Genomic DNA, 14,874 nt, shown 5'->3' with positions numbered 1-14,874 from the left:
AATACAAACTTGCGTCCTTCTCCTATTTGTACTAAATTGAACTTGCTGAGCAAAATCTTCTTTCATATAAAACCTATGCAATTTAAATACGAGACCAACTGGGTATCAATCTCGCCCAGCACTAATGTGGCTGATCTGATACCAAATTTTGATTACATATCAATGAGCTGATCTGGGTTCTTCTGATTGATTACCTTTATCGTTAAATACATAGGTATCCTGGACCCTAGCCAATTGTGCTAGCAAGCACACAATAGATCATGGTAATAATTTCAGGGGAAAAGGTGGGTGTTCTAGCAGAACACCCACCTTTGTGTCTATTTCTTTCTTTTTTCACCTGAAAAAGTCTTCTCATTCCATCCCATCCCCTCCCCTCCCATTAGTTGAGTCGCTAGCTCTAGGCCCACCTAACCTCCACCCTAATTTCATATACAAAAAACATGATAGACCGTGACCTTCAGCTAATTCCAATCCACAATACAAGAGAAGAGACTCCTCTCTACCATGGATTCAAATTTCATAACCCAAAATCGATTCAGTCAATTAGATCATGAAGAATCAGCCAAAAGTCAGAACCATACCCAATAAATCCTAGCCCTAGTTTTCAAATATGAATCAGTTAAAATTGATATTGGTCTTGAACGATTCAATCTATCTGATCCGAATTTTTAAATATATATTTTTTTCTTCTAAAGAATATGAAAAATAAGACCAATGACGGTTGAATAAGCAACCTTCCTTCTTGAACTTACGCTGATTCCAACTACCAGACAATGAGTTAAAAGCTCATCACAAGGACAAGCCCGGGTTTATCTCCTTACTTTGTGGGCAATTTAAAGCCTTGGATTCAACCATTAGACTAGCAAAAACTTAGGTCAAAATGAAGCAAACAGGTGGGCAATGCCATCGATCTTCACATGGGTCAGATTAGATAATGGGATCAGCCCATGAGAGTCTGACAGCATCTGCCCACATTCTTGGTATATAAGTATGCTGTTATGTCTTTTCTTTTTTGGTTATTTACATTCTATAACAACTGTCCAAGAGGACTTTACTCACACACATAAGAGGGAGGGGGGCGGGGTTTTGATAGGAAAAGGAGGGGGGGGGGAATGCATGTAACAGGAGTTGATCCTTATACCACAAACTTAATGCCTACTCTACAGGCAGATGTTGCAATCAATGTGCTATGCACTAGATTCATGACTATGCTATTATGTTCCAATCTGACCCGGGAGCTAATTGTTTGGTACCCCTTAGATATTGCAATGGAGACTAGATCTAGGCAAATGTAGGCCTAGGAAACCTGATTTTCCTTAATGTTCATTGTACAAAGGGATTAGTATCAATTTTGAAACAAAACCCTAAGGAGGTTGCTCAGTAGGTAAGATCAATAGTGAACAATTAAAGAAGTCATGAATTCAAGTCTTTGTGGGGGTTTTCTTAATTATTTTTTAAGACATAATTGTAAATTTTTTTTTAAGAGAAGGTTCCCTAAAAGACAATGTGTTTTCTACACTAATGAAAGGACCAATTAGAGCACTAGTAGAAGTATCAACATGTATGGGTGAGATTTTCACCTTTCATAAGAGGTGGAATAATCATTTTTTACCCTCACTATGTGTAGGTATAAAGGCCATGTGATGCGGCCTTTTAGGTTTGTATTTTTCTTAATTTATCAAGGACTAGTGTTTTTCTATTTGAGAGTAACCCCCTACACCTAGACACAAGGTGTGCGCCCCCGATAGAGAGTAATGATTGTCTGTGGTGGATGCGGCGGTACGGGAGCATCAGATGGTCAAGACGACATAGGCACGTGCCTCGATGTCGTTCTAACCATTGGATGCTTGCCATACCGCCACATCCGCAGCAGAGAATGTTTTCACCCCAATAGGGGCACAATGGTCATTACATGCCCTTATATCTGTAGCACGATAAAAACTATAGTTCCAATAAATCTAGATTGATATGAGACATACAAATGTTACCATCATGGTTTGGAAAAAGGTAGACTACATGATCCTTTTTATGTGCCATGTCCTACGAAGGTTTTGTTTTTCGTTTCTTTCTTTTAATAAATCCCAATTCCTGCTAAAGTAGGAGTTTGAATTTTGTGCGTGTCTGTCGACCTCATAATTTATTACCGGTTGATTCTAATCTATTTTACCAAAAAATAAAATAAAAGTTATAATCTAAATAGATTTTCCCACGTATTACAATGAATATCCGAGAATAGATCAAACTATATGGCCTGTCAAGGAATCTCTTTCCTAAATAATCTGGCATTTTGAACAATATGTAGGATACCTTAGGTTAAACAGAAACTTGGATAGGAATCCACACCTTAGATAAGCTGACATAGTCAAATCCTACTTCCACGGCACCAAACTTGTTATATCGGTCAGTTATTCAAAATCAAATTTCACGATGATATTATTTCTGATATTTTATGATTCATCATGAAAGCTCTTATATTACATGTTAAACTTTCAGAAAATCTATATTTCGACGATAAGTAATCAAATCTTTTTTTTTTTTTTTTCTGTTAAAAGGATTAAATGAGAACCATTCAACTTTTACCAAAAACAATGTAGAGCACTAAACACCCCGTGTGAGTGGCCTAAGGTGTGCCTAATAATCAAACCTTATATCATACTATATTGCATTATGAATAAGAACTTAGATTGACATGGTATCTTACAAGGCTTGCAATAAGCGTTGGTCAAAGGGTTTCGAAGAATAGAGATTTGGATAGGGAATGAGGAGCTAGCTCAATGGACAACTTAAGGGAACCAGAATGATTGTCCATGTGAATCTCTTTAAGCTTTTGTGGGATATTCCCATTTTGATATCAATGATGCATGTTTTAATTTTGTGTAAGGATAGCTGCTATGTATTTGTAGCTTTGAGGGCTGCCCATAGGTTTTCTTTAAGAGGGATAACTACCAAGGATGTAATCAACTTTCTATTTAACTAAGCTTTCTTATATATTTGTTGCACATGTGAAACTCAATTTCACCTAACAAAACACATTAAACAATTTACAAACTCGAAGTAGTTTTTAATAGTTCATATTTCTATCCATCTATCTATATTTCTACCAAAACAAGAATCAATATATATATATATATATATATAAAGATTTTGATCAATGATGCATGTTTTGATCTCGCAGACTATCAAACAAGAAGGAAATTTGATGACATTAGTAGCAACCTTTTATTGATGACATTGTGCCTCTCTTGTCCCCCTCTTACGTCCTTCCATAGATTGAACAAAAAAGGAAGCACTAATTGGGTCTCACATAGGCTTAGGAGCCACACTCTATAGTAAAAGTTCACCCACAAATCTAAGCTCATCATTACACCTTCCTCTATTTGTTAGTATTTGTTAGAGATCCAAGATACCCCTCATCAAGGTTCACCCACAAATCTAAGGTCATCATCATATGTTGGATGTCCTAAATATCTTTCATTATTTCAGCAACCATCCAAGTGCAATGATAGTCAAAAGACTTCTTCCTTCACCATGACTCAAGGTAAAGCCTTCACTACTTGACAAATGATATGATAGAAACTAAATAAGGACGATTAGAAATTGATGAGACTCCCAATTGAAACGAAGTGCTATGTATCCACCCTCAATAAAAATACCTCCTAATTGTCAACCCTTGTCTGCTCCACACCCAATCATCTCCACCAAAATAAAATAAGGGGAATGGAAAGTAATTAGTAACAGCCTAATCTTTATAGTTAGACAATTATGCATCATGTTAGCTCACTCCAATTTGATTTAATGGTCATTTTATTGAATAAATTGATTTAACTTACAACGAATTTCCTTTTTATCAATCTGATTTAATCAATTAATGTTGAAAAAAAAAGTTTCATATTAGAGAAAGAATGATTTTATGCGCACCTCCCCCTCATCCCACAAAGAGAGAGAGAGAGAGAGAGAGAGAGAGAGAGAGAGAGAGAGAGAGATTGTTCTCTTTTAATTCACTCTAACGTTATTTCCTTGATAACAATTTTTTTTTGGGTGAATATTTCCTTAATAACATGAACTAATACAATTTTAGAAAATAATATAACTATGATTACATCAATATGAACACCTGTCCCTTCCAGACCTTGTAATAGCGAAAGTCTCGTACACTAAGTTGCTCTTTTTTTTTCATTCATTATGAAAGATATATGTGTAAAATAATAATCATGTGATGTATATGTGATAATGTGATATGTTACAACGCATACAACAAAAGAATGAATTGCATGGCTCCAAACAAATTGAATTTTCCACCTGCCCATTTAAAATAATAGGGCAAGAGATATATACACCAACATGTAATATCTCCTATTTATAAGATAAGGTAAGAGATCTACAAGCCTTTGCATGTAATATCTCCTATGCTGAAACAATGGGCGCATCACACATAGGAAAGAGGGCCCAAATGGTAAGGAAGCAAAGCAAATGTGTGAGAGCGATACACTTCTTTTTTTTTTTTTACTAACGACGGGTATCCAAGCCTTCAGCCTGACTAGTTTCACGAGTCCATACTGACCCCACAACCACATAGGCCGGGTCATACTAAGGTTGAATGAGAACCATTCAATTTTCACTGAAAGCAATGAAGAACACTAAACACCCCCGTGTGAGTGGCCCAAAGAGTGCCATGACTCTGCTAGAACAAGACCAAGTTTATAAGAATGCCATGACTCTGGCAGAACCATCCCAAAGGCCAAACTGTATGGCCTTTCAAAAGCAACAGAAAACAATGCCAACAACACCAACCATGAAGACAATGATTTGGATCCGATTATACCTGATCAAATCGCGTCCATTGACAGTGATTACAATGAAATTACCCTCCGTTTTCTCACACTAGAATAATCTCACTTCCACATTTTGCTGTACAAAGTAAGCAAGATGTACCAGGGAGTACATGACTATGAGATGTGTCTTTCCTGCTGCTCTTGCAGAAGCCTAGCCGAAGATTTTGCATCCAGATACAAAGCATTCACTTCCTCTATATCTGCCTAGAATTGTACCAACAAAGTGGAAAATCAGAAGATACAAAATTCTGAATCTTCAATAAATATGATCTAGTTTGATTCCTAATTCAAGAAATTATTTCATACCTTGCAAACGTAATCTCGACCATTCATTCTAGCCACAATGCTGGCAGGTGCCAAGAGCTGAACTGCATGCCTGAAGAAACAATATGCTTTGACTATGAGTGGCCTTCCACTTGGTCAGTAACACACAAGGCATGTGTATTGTGTGTGTGTGTGTACAATAGCTATCTTTCCAAGAGAGTTTTAAGGATTTGTTTTCTGTAGATGCTTTCGTATATGGTGCATGTTGAGCACATGATGGATGCCCACACATGACAATGACAAACCCTACAAATTTACAGCAGGGGGAGCATAGATTGGCACAAGAAGAGGCAAATACAGTTCACGTGCCATAAGGTGGGAACAAATAAATATTAATTAAATAGATAATTATATGCACTACATCACTCAAATTTATGCATCATTTAGTGGAAAGAGTGTGTATATTAGTATTTATAAATAGCTGAACTTTTCAACAAATGATAATCATGCAACAATTGCATATAACATCAAAGACCTAGATTGAATACAACTGGAATCAAATACTATTCCTTTCTTTTGTAGATTGACCTGATCTATTATATCCGATCTCTAATGCTACTTCTGGTTCTTTCTGTTTTGTTATGGTTCCGTGCAAGAGAGATCAGTATTGCACTCTAGGACTGATTCTATATTCAAATTGGAGCTGCTTGAGGGGCCTAGGATAGGGTACTATCTAAGACAAATTAGTTTCAAACCAGCCCAAGTAACATTACATCCCTAATGCATATATCAAACATCACGAGTACATATCACTACTGATATTACATCATAGTGTGCAAATTCAATGTCGAACATACATCATATTTGCCTCATTGCATGGACAGGCAATACTAAGAAGTGCAGTTTAAAGGCAGCAACAACCGAAGCGACAAAACCAACATTGACAGAATTCCATAAATGAATTTACTTAAGCAAGATAGAAATTGATGAAAACGACAAAGGTGGAATTGTTATTAAATGAAACTCGAACCTCAAGGATGCTTGCTGCCCAATCTCTCCAAGGTAAGCCAGACTTTCTTCATCAATTACCAGCTCCTCCACTTGTGCATGGATAGCCAAAATCTGGCCAAAAAACATCCAGCAGAAAATAAAAATGATGACATGATAGAGAATGGGTTCCAAAGCTGTAAATAGATTCCATGGAAACAGATGAAGAATAAAATGTGAACCTGTATCATGTCAGCAGGTCCGTAAGTTTCTGTTCGTATGATCACCAGCCGGTCCAACAAATCAACAGGTACACCATGAGGGCTACTGATATCTGTTCCCCTGCAAAGAACATGTTGATGAAAATCTTGATTAACAATAAAACCCTGCAATCATACAAATCACACAAAACAATCTAAATCCAGATTGGGGGGAGAGAGAGAGAAAGAAGTTGCTGCATTCTGTAACTGCACATTAACAACTGGCTCCGGTGGGGGGAGACTTGTATTGGGAAGGTGAAGTCAACTGGGGGAACACCTCAGTATATCTTAGGACTTAGGTTGAGCAAAAGATTTAGTGTGGACCTTAAAGCCTAGTCATGTTATAACTTTTAATCCCATCTTCACCATTCTATACTGTTCCTACAAAATCAAGGACCATTCCCTTACAAATCTGTTTATAAAGTTCCATAAACTAGGGCTAGCCCAAATTGGTGCAGAATCTTTTGTTCAATAGATAGAGTGATCAAGTTGAGTTGTTGTTCTATTGATTGATCAAGTTGAATAGCAGTCCTTACTTCATTTTCGCTCAGAGAATTTGGTTCCAATCTTTAATTATCAAGATGGTGACCATGCTTGAGTTGGAAGCCCAATTCAAGAATCTTTCAACAAATTACGAAGGGACAAAAGAATACACTTTCAGATTTGAATAGAAAAGTAGCTCCCAAGAATAACAATAAAGACTTTGGGACATTTTATGGAAGCAATATTTGTGAACATTATGGCTCAATTTTTCAAGTCTAAGGAATGCAGTATAAGGCTCACAGTTGATGGAAGTACCTAAATGCCAACTTTCCACTGATAATTCAACATTGCTTCCTCCATCAGATGCATTGCCTCTTATTGAGTCTCTAGCTACCATTGTAAATGACAAGGACATGGAATCAAACTGGATGTTCTAGAATCCAGTGTAAAGGTTAGGATGTAGTTCTTGTAGTTTTGGCACCATCAGGGGATGAAAACAGGGTTGAACCTTAAGAAAGTTAGGTTTTGTATATTGAAAGGAGTAAACAGCAAAGCTAGAAGTTCAGTAGAGAATTTGTATAGAAATAATTGATAAAGAAGAAAAGGCCTAGGCAATCACACTTCCATAGTTCCATGGAAGACATTTCCATAAGCAATAAATCATCAAGCTCTAATTACTTCTGGAATAAGAATAAGTACATCAGTACATATAGTGGATTACTTCAACTCCAAAGCAATAAGTTTCTTATATTTCAAGTAGCCAGTTGCTTGTCCCACAGGACCTAGCTCATACTAAATCTGGCTCCACACAAGAATATTAAAAAAAAAATAAAAATTGCACCAAGTTGGACCAGATCTAACAACCTAAATATTTTAAACTACCAAAATACCCCACTCAAGGAAACGTTGAAAAAAATAAATATAAAATAAATATAAATAAATAACTCAAAAATGACAAGGACCAATTTCTCCTTGCTCAGAAGTCAGAGCACCTCAACCTCTAGTTGCACACACTTGCCACATAATCATCCCAACTCCCATGTAGGCCCTACATCTTCATAGTGTTGCTAAATGAGCATGGGGGCCATGGAATTAATGCCATGGTCGCCCTGAGTATACACCTAAGGGAGCTGGAACTGATCCCCATCAGATTATCTGACAAGTGTTGGGTTGGCCGACAAATATTGAAACTACATTTTAAAAGTGAAGCCTGATTACTATAACCACTAGTAGCCACTAGTCTGAAGGGTTATGCTAGTTCATGATGGCAGACTGTTACATAGAAAATATCTGGAGATTTGCAACCCATTGGCACTTCATACTTGGCAGTTATGAAAGAGAAAACTAAAGTCAATTTATGCAACATCATTACCAACAGGATTTATTCTACAAATTGCAGAGCCTGCAAGAAAGAGAAAGGCACGTGAATGCTTACATCAGTTATCAAGGATTCAAGGGTAGTGTAGATCGAACAGAGGATCTGCTGCTGGTGGGTTTTCTTTTAAGATGGAAGGAAATATACTTCTAGCAATGGAGCTGCAAGGATAGGGAAGAAAAGGAATCACAACGATGAGGGAAAGGGAGAAGTCATGGGGAACATAGAGAGGAGAGAGAAGAGATCAGGTCTTACACAATCTTATACTTCTGCATCCTTTCCTTTTAGGTCTATTCCATTTGAGCTTCCACACTAATCTTTAAATTTTTTATCTAGTATTAATATGCTTCTGTCCAGTGCCCGCGCTGGTGTTTGTTACGCTTGACCAAACCATCTTATGCAATTCCATGTAATTTTTTCTTAAACCACTGGAGTAGTGGAGTGATTTTTGGTTATGTTGGATATCATTGCTATCACGTTGTATGATTGTATCTAGATACCCAAAGTTGAATGGAGTAATATGATATAAACAGATTGCTGAGGAACTAAATGAAGGTATTGAACTTTCTCCTGAGTAAGGATATATATTGAGAAAAGAGAAGGATGAAACTGCTGAGGACTAGACTACAGCAATGATGAAGATGGTGATTAATATAAATAAGACAGCTGTCCATAAATTATGCTATTCAGATTATATGAATTTCCCATATGGCTATTCAAAACAGACTTGATTTTTTACTGTACAGATTGGTTCAAGGTTTTATTGTTGAAAAGACTAGGAATGAATACCTTACATTACATACTCCTCTGTTAGTGGCAAAAATTACTATGGGGGATAAAAAGCTCTCCAAAGCACGGTTCAGGTATGAGAAGCATTCCATATCCAGCACATGAACCTGCACCATAATATTCATTAATCAGAATCAAAACCGAGCGCAGAATGCAAGGTTTGAAACAGAAAGGTACCTCATCAATAAATAGCACTCCGGGGACAAGCTCTGCCACTCCTTCATCATTGTAGTGGTTAACAACCTGTTATCAACAAAGCTTAGCTTAAGTCATGCACAACTGCACTCTTCCTGAGACGTTAAAATAAATGTGTTAGATAAAAGCAATAATAAATATATTATCTGCTTTAAAGTTGCAGAATAGAACCTTATTGATCTCTTGGCGTAGCTTATCAGTAATTTCAGTCTTCCTTGGCTTCATCATCTGGCCCATTAACGATAATATATCTTGTCCACCTTGTGGTCGAGCATTTGCAGCATCCAGATCATGTAATGTTACATCCTGGAGTGTGAATGTGTGTGCACACACGTGCGTATGGGAAGACCCACCCAGGCGGCAACAGAAAAAATCAGGAAACAGAAACAACTCTCAAAACATTACATGCTCAGATGAAAATGCCATCATAAAATAGAAAGCAAAAGAAATTATCTCAAATAAGCAAATAAATCCCCAAATATCCTACTGGACCAAAAACCAAATTTTGGACCCACTTCTTCTCCGTCTAGGCTCCCACACGTGTTTGTGCCAGTCCAAGGAAGCACTTGTGCATCAAATGGATATCAAGATATATGAGAAGTGGAGAATTGAATTTTTTAATGAAGCCCCTTTTCAAGACCTTCCAGTGCCTCTATAAATATTTATGCTCCGTCTTTAAGTAATGATGAGACTGCGGAGCAACTTTTCTCCATTGCCCTCCCATAGGTTGCATTTTGTGTTTTTCCACATAATACAGGAAAGGAGAATTGAAAGAAGAAGAGTGGATGTGATTGTCAGGTTAAACATATGGGAGAAAAGCTAGGAAAAAATAACTACTTTTGGAAAAGATTATCCAAAGTTCTGTTTCTCACCTGTTACGTGGAAAAATAGAGGGAGTGAAATTTGACGGAAAGCTCTTCATACCTGATTTCTCATCTCCCTCTCACAAGATGGGGACAACTAGCTAAAATCTTTGGACAATCAGACAATAATGATGATTTTGTCAATTATCCTCACACCATTTTCTCAATGCATTGAAACAAATGAGGGAAATTTTTTAATTTCATTTTTGTCCCCATTGTTTTTCTTTTTCTTTTCTTCCACCTAAGCATGCAACCAAACCTGCCATAATGCTTGTTCTGAGATGCTTACGATTTGTGTTGCCACATTAAATGGGTGCTGAAATTTTTAGTTTAGATTGATTCTGGTCCTGACCATAATTGAATGAATCACCAAAAAAATTTATGGAAATTATGGAAATCATGCATTTCTCTTGGAATTGGTAGTGAGTCCTTAGAAATCATTGTTTTAAGAATTTTAAACAAAGAAACGTAAGATAATCATCAATAAGCATATAAATTTTGTAACTTAGGTTGCTAAACTGCTGCATAGGCCTGAACACAAGAAAGTCATTTTACACTATCATGGTAAAGAACCAAATGCAAGCATAGAGTGACACATAATATATGCATTAAATATATCCACATATGGTGCGTTTGGAAAGTGAATAAGATGCATCATTTCCTTCCATAAATTGATCTTGATTTATTGCCTCTCAATTAGTTTTGATCCTGACAAAAGGCCAAAATAAAATCCTGAGGCTTTGACATTTATTTGAAGATCCTTTATTACTATGCAATTTTTTTTTAACAATTCACTAAAATGTTTCAAAATTTTCCCAAAAACAAAAAAAAAGAGGAAAAACCCAAAGGTTTTGATGTTTTGTAAATTTACAACCATATTTACCCTTACAATTACCAAGTTAATCAGAATATCATCAAATGGCAACTGAGGTTTTAGAATGTAATAGACCTAAATCAGAACTGAACTATATCCTTCTTCTTATGAACCTCTCCCTTCGGAAGTGGAACATACTCTTCAGCCTCGAGATCAAATTCTATAGCAAAAGCATCACCTCTACCTACCCTTTTAAGTGCTCCACTATTTGCTTCAATATATATAACATCACCAACAGCAACCTGCAATTTATATTTCAGATGTTATAAAATTCAACCAAGAAATAATATAAGCTGGGAAATGGACTATAAAAGCACATTAGTGCTAAAAGCGGGAAAATTGGATAGATCACATGCTCAAATGTACACAACACCATATGATAGTATTTGGCATCCCAAGCATTTGACAGTAGAAGCTTAACAAGAGTTCACACAGAATTTAAGATAAGATCAAGGTTTAAAGTATCAGTATAGCGTATTGTATTGATACCCACCGATACCGATACTTTAAACCTATCATATAGTAACCATTTTAAAGAATACCGATACATATCTCACCATATCCTATCGAATCGATACCCACCGATATCGATATGGACCGATACTTTAAACCATGGATAAGATAATAACACCAAGAACAATAGTCAATGATACATTAAATGCACATATTTGTTGCCATGGTCGTAGATAAGGAAGAAATTGAATTTAGAAAGAGACATTTTAAGATCCCGCAGCTAAATTGGTTGAAACACTGCAGTAGCATGTTCAGGTCCAGTTTACCCAGAAAAATAAATAGACAAATCAGAAGGGCTTACCTTTTCCTTGATCAGAGCATCATAAATAGTAGGTCTAACTTCAGTTGCTTTGTTCCTTTGACAGTTTTCAGCCCAATGATTACATGACTAATGCTTTTACCGTAACCCCCTGACATGCTCTCAGTTTCTTCTGAAGAGAGTTCATTACCTAAAACAAGATGGTCCACAAATCACAAATTGAGCAAATTCCCCAAATTACAATAGCAAAGAAAGATCAATATTTTAAAAAAGGATATATAGAATAATGAGAATGGAACTGAAGAAAATAATTTAGAGAGATAATGGAAACAACTTGCCTCTCCTTCATAGACCTCCTTATTTTCCTTAATGCGAAAACCTATAGCCCTTCTGAAGTTTTCCATTAGAACCACAGTTTTCTTGACTTCTGAAGAATATACTTCTGATCCAACCACTGGGCAGAATGGTACCTTCATTTTAGATGGAAACCAAGTAAGCTTGATACAGTCCATGACAAAAGGACCTCATAAATAAAATCCGAGTAGCGTTCACCTTAAACATGCAAGTAAGATGCAAGCTACTAAATTTCTAGAGGCTGGCATCAAGATTGAGCCCAAGGAGATAAGAGGAAGGGAACAATTTTGATTAACAAACAAAAGACCTTGGCAAGTGCAAGACAATTAAGAGAAAAAAAATACCTTACTTCCAACTAGTTCCAAGCTCCGGGATATTCCAAGGGCCAATGAAGTCTTCCCAGTGCCAGGAGGACGAGCTAGCAAAAGCGCCCGGCCAGCCATCCTTTTATGCCGTATCATGTCAACAACAAGACCTGCTGCTTCCCTAGCCCCAAGCTGACCAACAAACCCAGCAGACATAAGCATCGCCCTTCCATTGGCCTAGAACAAACCCACAAACGTGTAGAAACACAACCCTAAAACGATGCAGAAGATAATGAAAAACCAAAACAAACAATGTACACAGATTTTACGAGGTTGGGCAAGGTTGCCTACGTCTCCAGTGAGATGAGATCTTGCTTCACTATCAATGGAGAATAGGGTTACAGCGCTCGTCCTCACACCTCTCAATATTGCTTGCATTACAGAGAAAGAAATCCTCGTTATAAATATATAGCGAAAAAAATCCTAATCCGGAAAGTACACAATTGCCCTCAAATAAAAAATTCGAGCGGGGGTGCAGCTATGTAGGGGGGCCTCCTGCCCCCCTTGCAACCCCCACGGCCCACTAACCGGCTAGCGGGACCGCCGTCCTGCCTGTCTAGGTGCTACACCAGTACTCGCTGGATTAAACTGCGACGGAATACAAGACATCATACACCAACAAAACAATTACCAGTGAATAAAGATTATAAATGATAAGATCGTATATTAGAGAATTAAATGAAGAACGAGACCAGGAAACAAAGATAATTATGGCTTTAAGAAGACCTCCAAACGTTTGGAGTCAGACTCCCTCAGGCAATGGTAGAACCCAAAAGCCCAACCAAGTGTAAAACGCAAAATCCAAGTAACAATCAATAAAAGCTTAGAACTTAAAACTGACTTCCTTATATTGCATCCAGGAAAAAAAAATATTCCATGTTTCATTATAGGAGGCACGTTCTGTGTATTGTGCTCTGACCCTGCATAACCACCATTTCCAGAACACTGTCTGAGAAAGGGTAGCAAAGAAACAGAACAAAAACATTGAACCCAAACTCTAAGATCACCGTAAGACACATTTATCTTAAACCCTAAAAACCAAAATAATAATAATAATAATAAATAAATAAATAAGGTTCATGTTTAGGCCATTAGCAGCTCACAAACCGAACTGCGTAAAATTGAGAAGGTGGCTGCTAACAAAATCCCAAAAAACACTACAGTAGATCAAAATAAATATAAACCGAGCTCTTCAACCGACAGAAAAATGCGGAAAATAGCAGATACATAACACAAAACCGAAGTAAGATGAAACCAAGAAACAAAAACCAGAAAAAAAGGAAGAAAACATCGCATTTCAATAAACCCAACTAAGTTCGGACACCCAACTACCCAAACTTAAAAAAAGAGAGATAATTCTCTTTTTCGTGTGTAACTGTGTATGGGAGCGATAGACAGAGAGGTACCACGAGACCAAGGCCTTTGATATGTGTATGAGTAGCTATTCGCTGCTTCTTAGTGGTGGATTGAACTTCTTCAATCTTCATCCTCTCTCTCTCTCTCTCTCTCTCTCTCACGCATTGACCCGCAAAGAGACACTACGCCCTTCTCCTTCCTCGCGCTTTACTTGATTGACACAAACAGTGGCAGCGGGAACTTCTGGGTCTTACTTTCCAGTTTCCACGGTGCAACGATTGGGAAAGAATGGGAGACGAAAATGTTGGGAACTGCCAAGTGTTAAATGTAAATGGTGAAGAATTGCGGCTTAGGTCCCTAACTTTAGAAGAATTTACACCCACAGTCATCCTGTGGGACGAAGAGGTCCCTGCAGAAAAAATTATAACGTACCTAATAATTATTCAGATGACAAAAAAACACCCAGCCTTGGACATTATTCTGATTAATAGGTTTTTTTGAAGCAGAATGTAAGGTTGCATACATTTGCCTATCCCAGACCCTGTAGTAGTGAAAGCCTAATACACTGGGTAGTTCGTCTTCAGTTTGCTAAAATTAGAGCTTATCAAACTTTTCCAAATCAATTGGAATCGATCAGATTCCAACTGAATTCTAGAAAGGAATGTGTGAATTGACCATTCCGGACTCAAGAATAAGAGGAATCCACTCCCGCCCTTCCAGTTATACTTCAACTCTGGATGTAGCCCCGAGTCTTGCTTCCATTTTCCAAACTTTCCAACTTTAAACCATGAAATCTGAACCTAAAAACAAGATAAATCACCATGAACCAACTAACTTTCTCTCCTCACAAATTACTTTGCGCCTACTAGACAAAGGTCCTCCCAAGTCCCACTTGACAACTAAAAAAAGGGTTGATGAAGAGATTCTCTCTTCACTATTAATGAATGATCCTCTCAACATATTACCAAATACAATGAATTACTTCGGCAAGCCTGTGGCACGACAGTTAAGTTATACTATTTACAATATGTTGGTCACAAGTTTAAAACTTGGAAACAACCTCATGAAGCAAGAGATAAGGTTGTATACATATTTGCCCCTCCCA

At 37.2% G+C, this 14,874-nt stretch overlaps 1 pseudogene; it reads right to left on the bottom strand.

Annotated features, from left to right (window-relative positions):
- Positions 1-4,652: 4,652 nt before the first annotated feature.
- On the bottom strand, positions 4,653-13,945 carry LOC122057108 (annotated as a pseudogene).
- Positions 13,946-14,874: the final 929 nt, after the last annotated feature.

Source organism: Macadamia integrifolia, chromosome 12 (assembly GCF_013358625.1).
Source record: "Macadamia integrifolia cultivar HAES 741 chromosome 12, SCU_Mint_v3, whole genome shotgun sequence".
Taxonomy (NCBI): Eukaryota; Viridiplantae; Streptophyta; class Magnoliopsida; order Proteales; family Proteaceae; genus Macadamia; species Macadamia integrifolia.
This window is presented reverse-complemented; position numbering and strand designations above follow the sequence as displayed.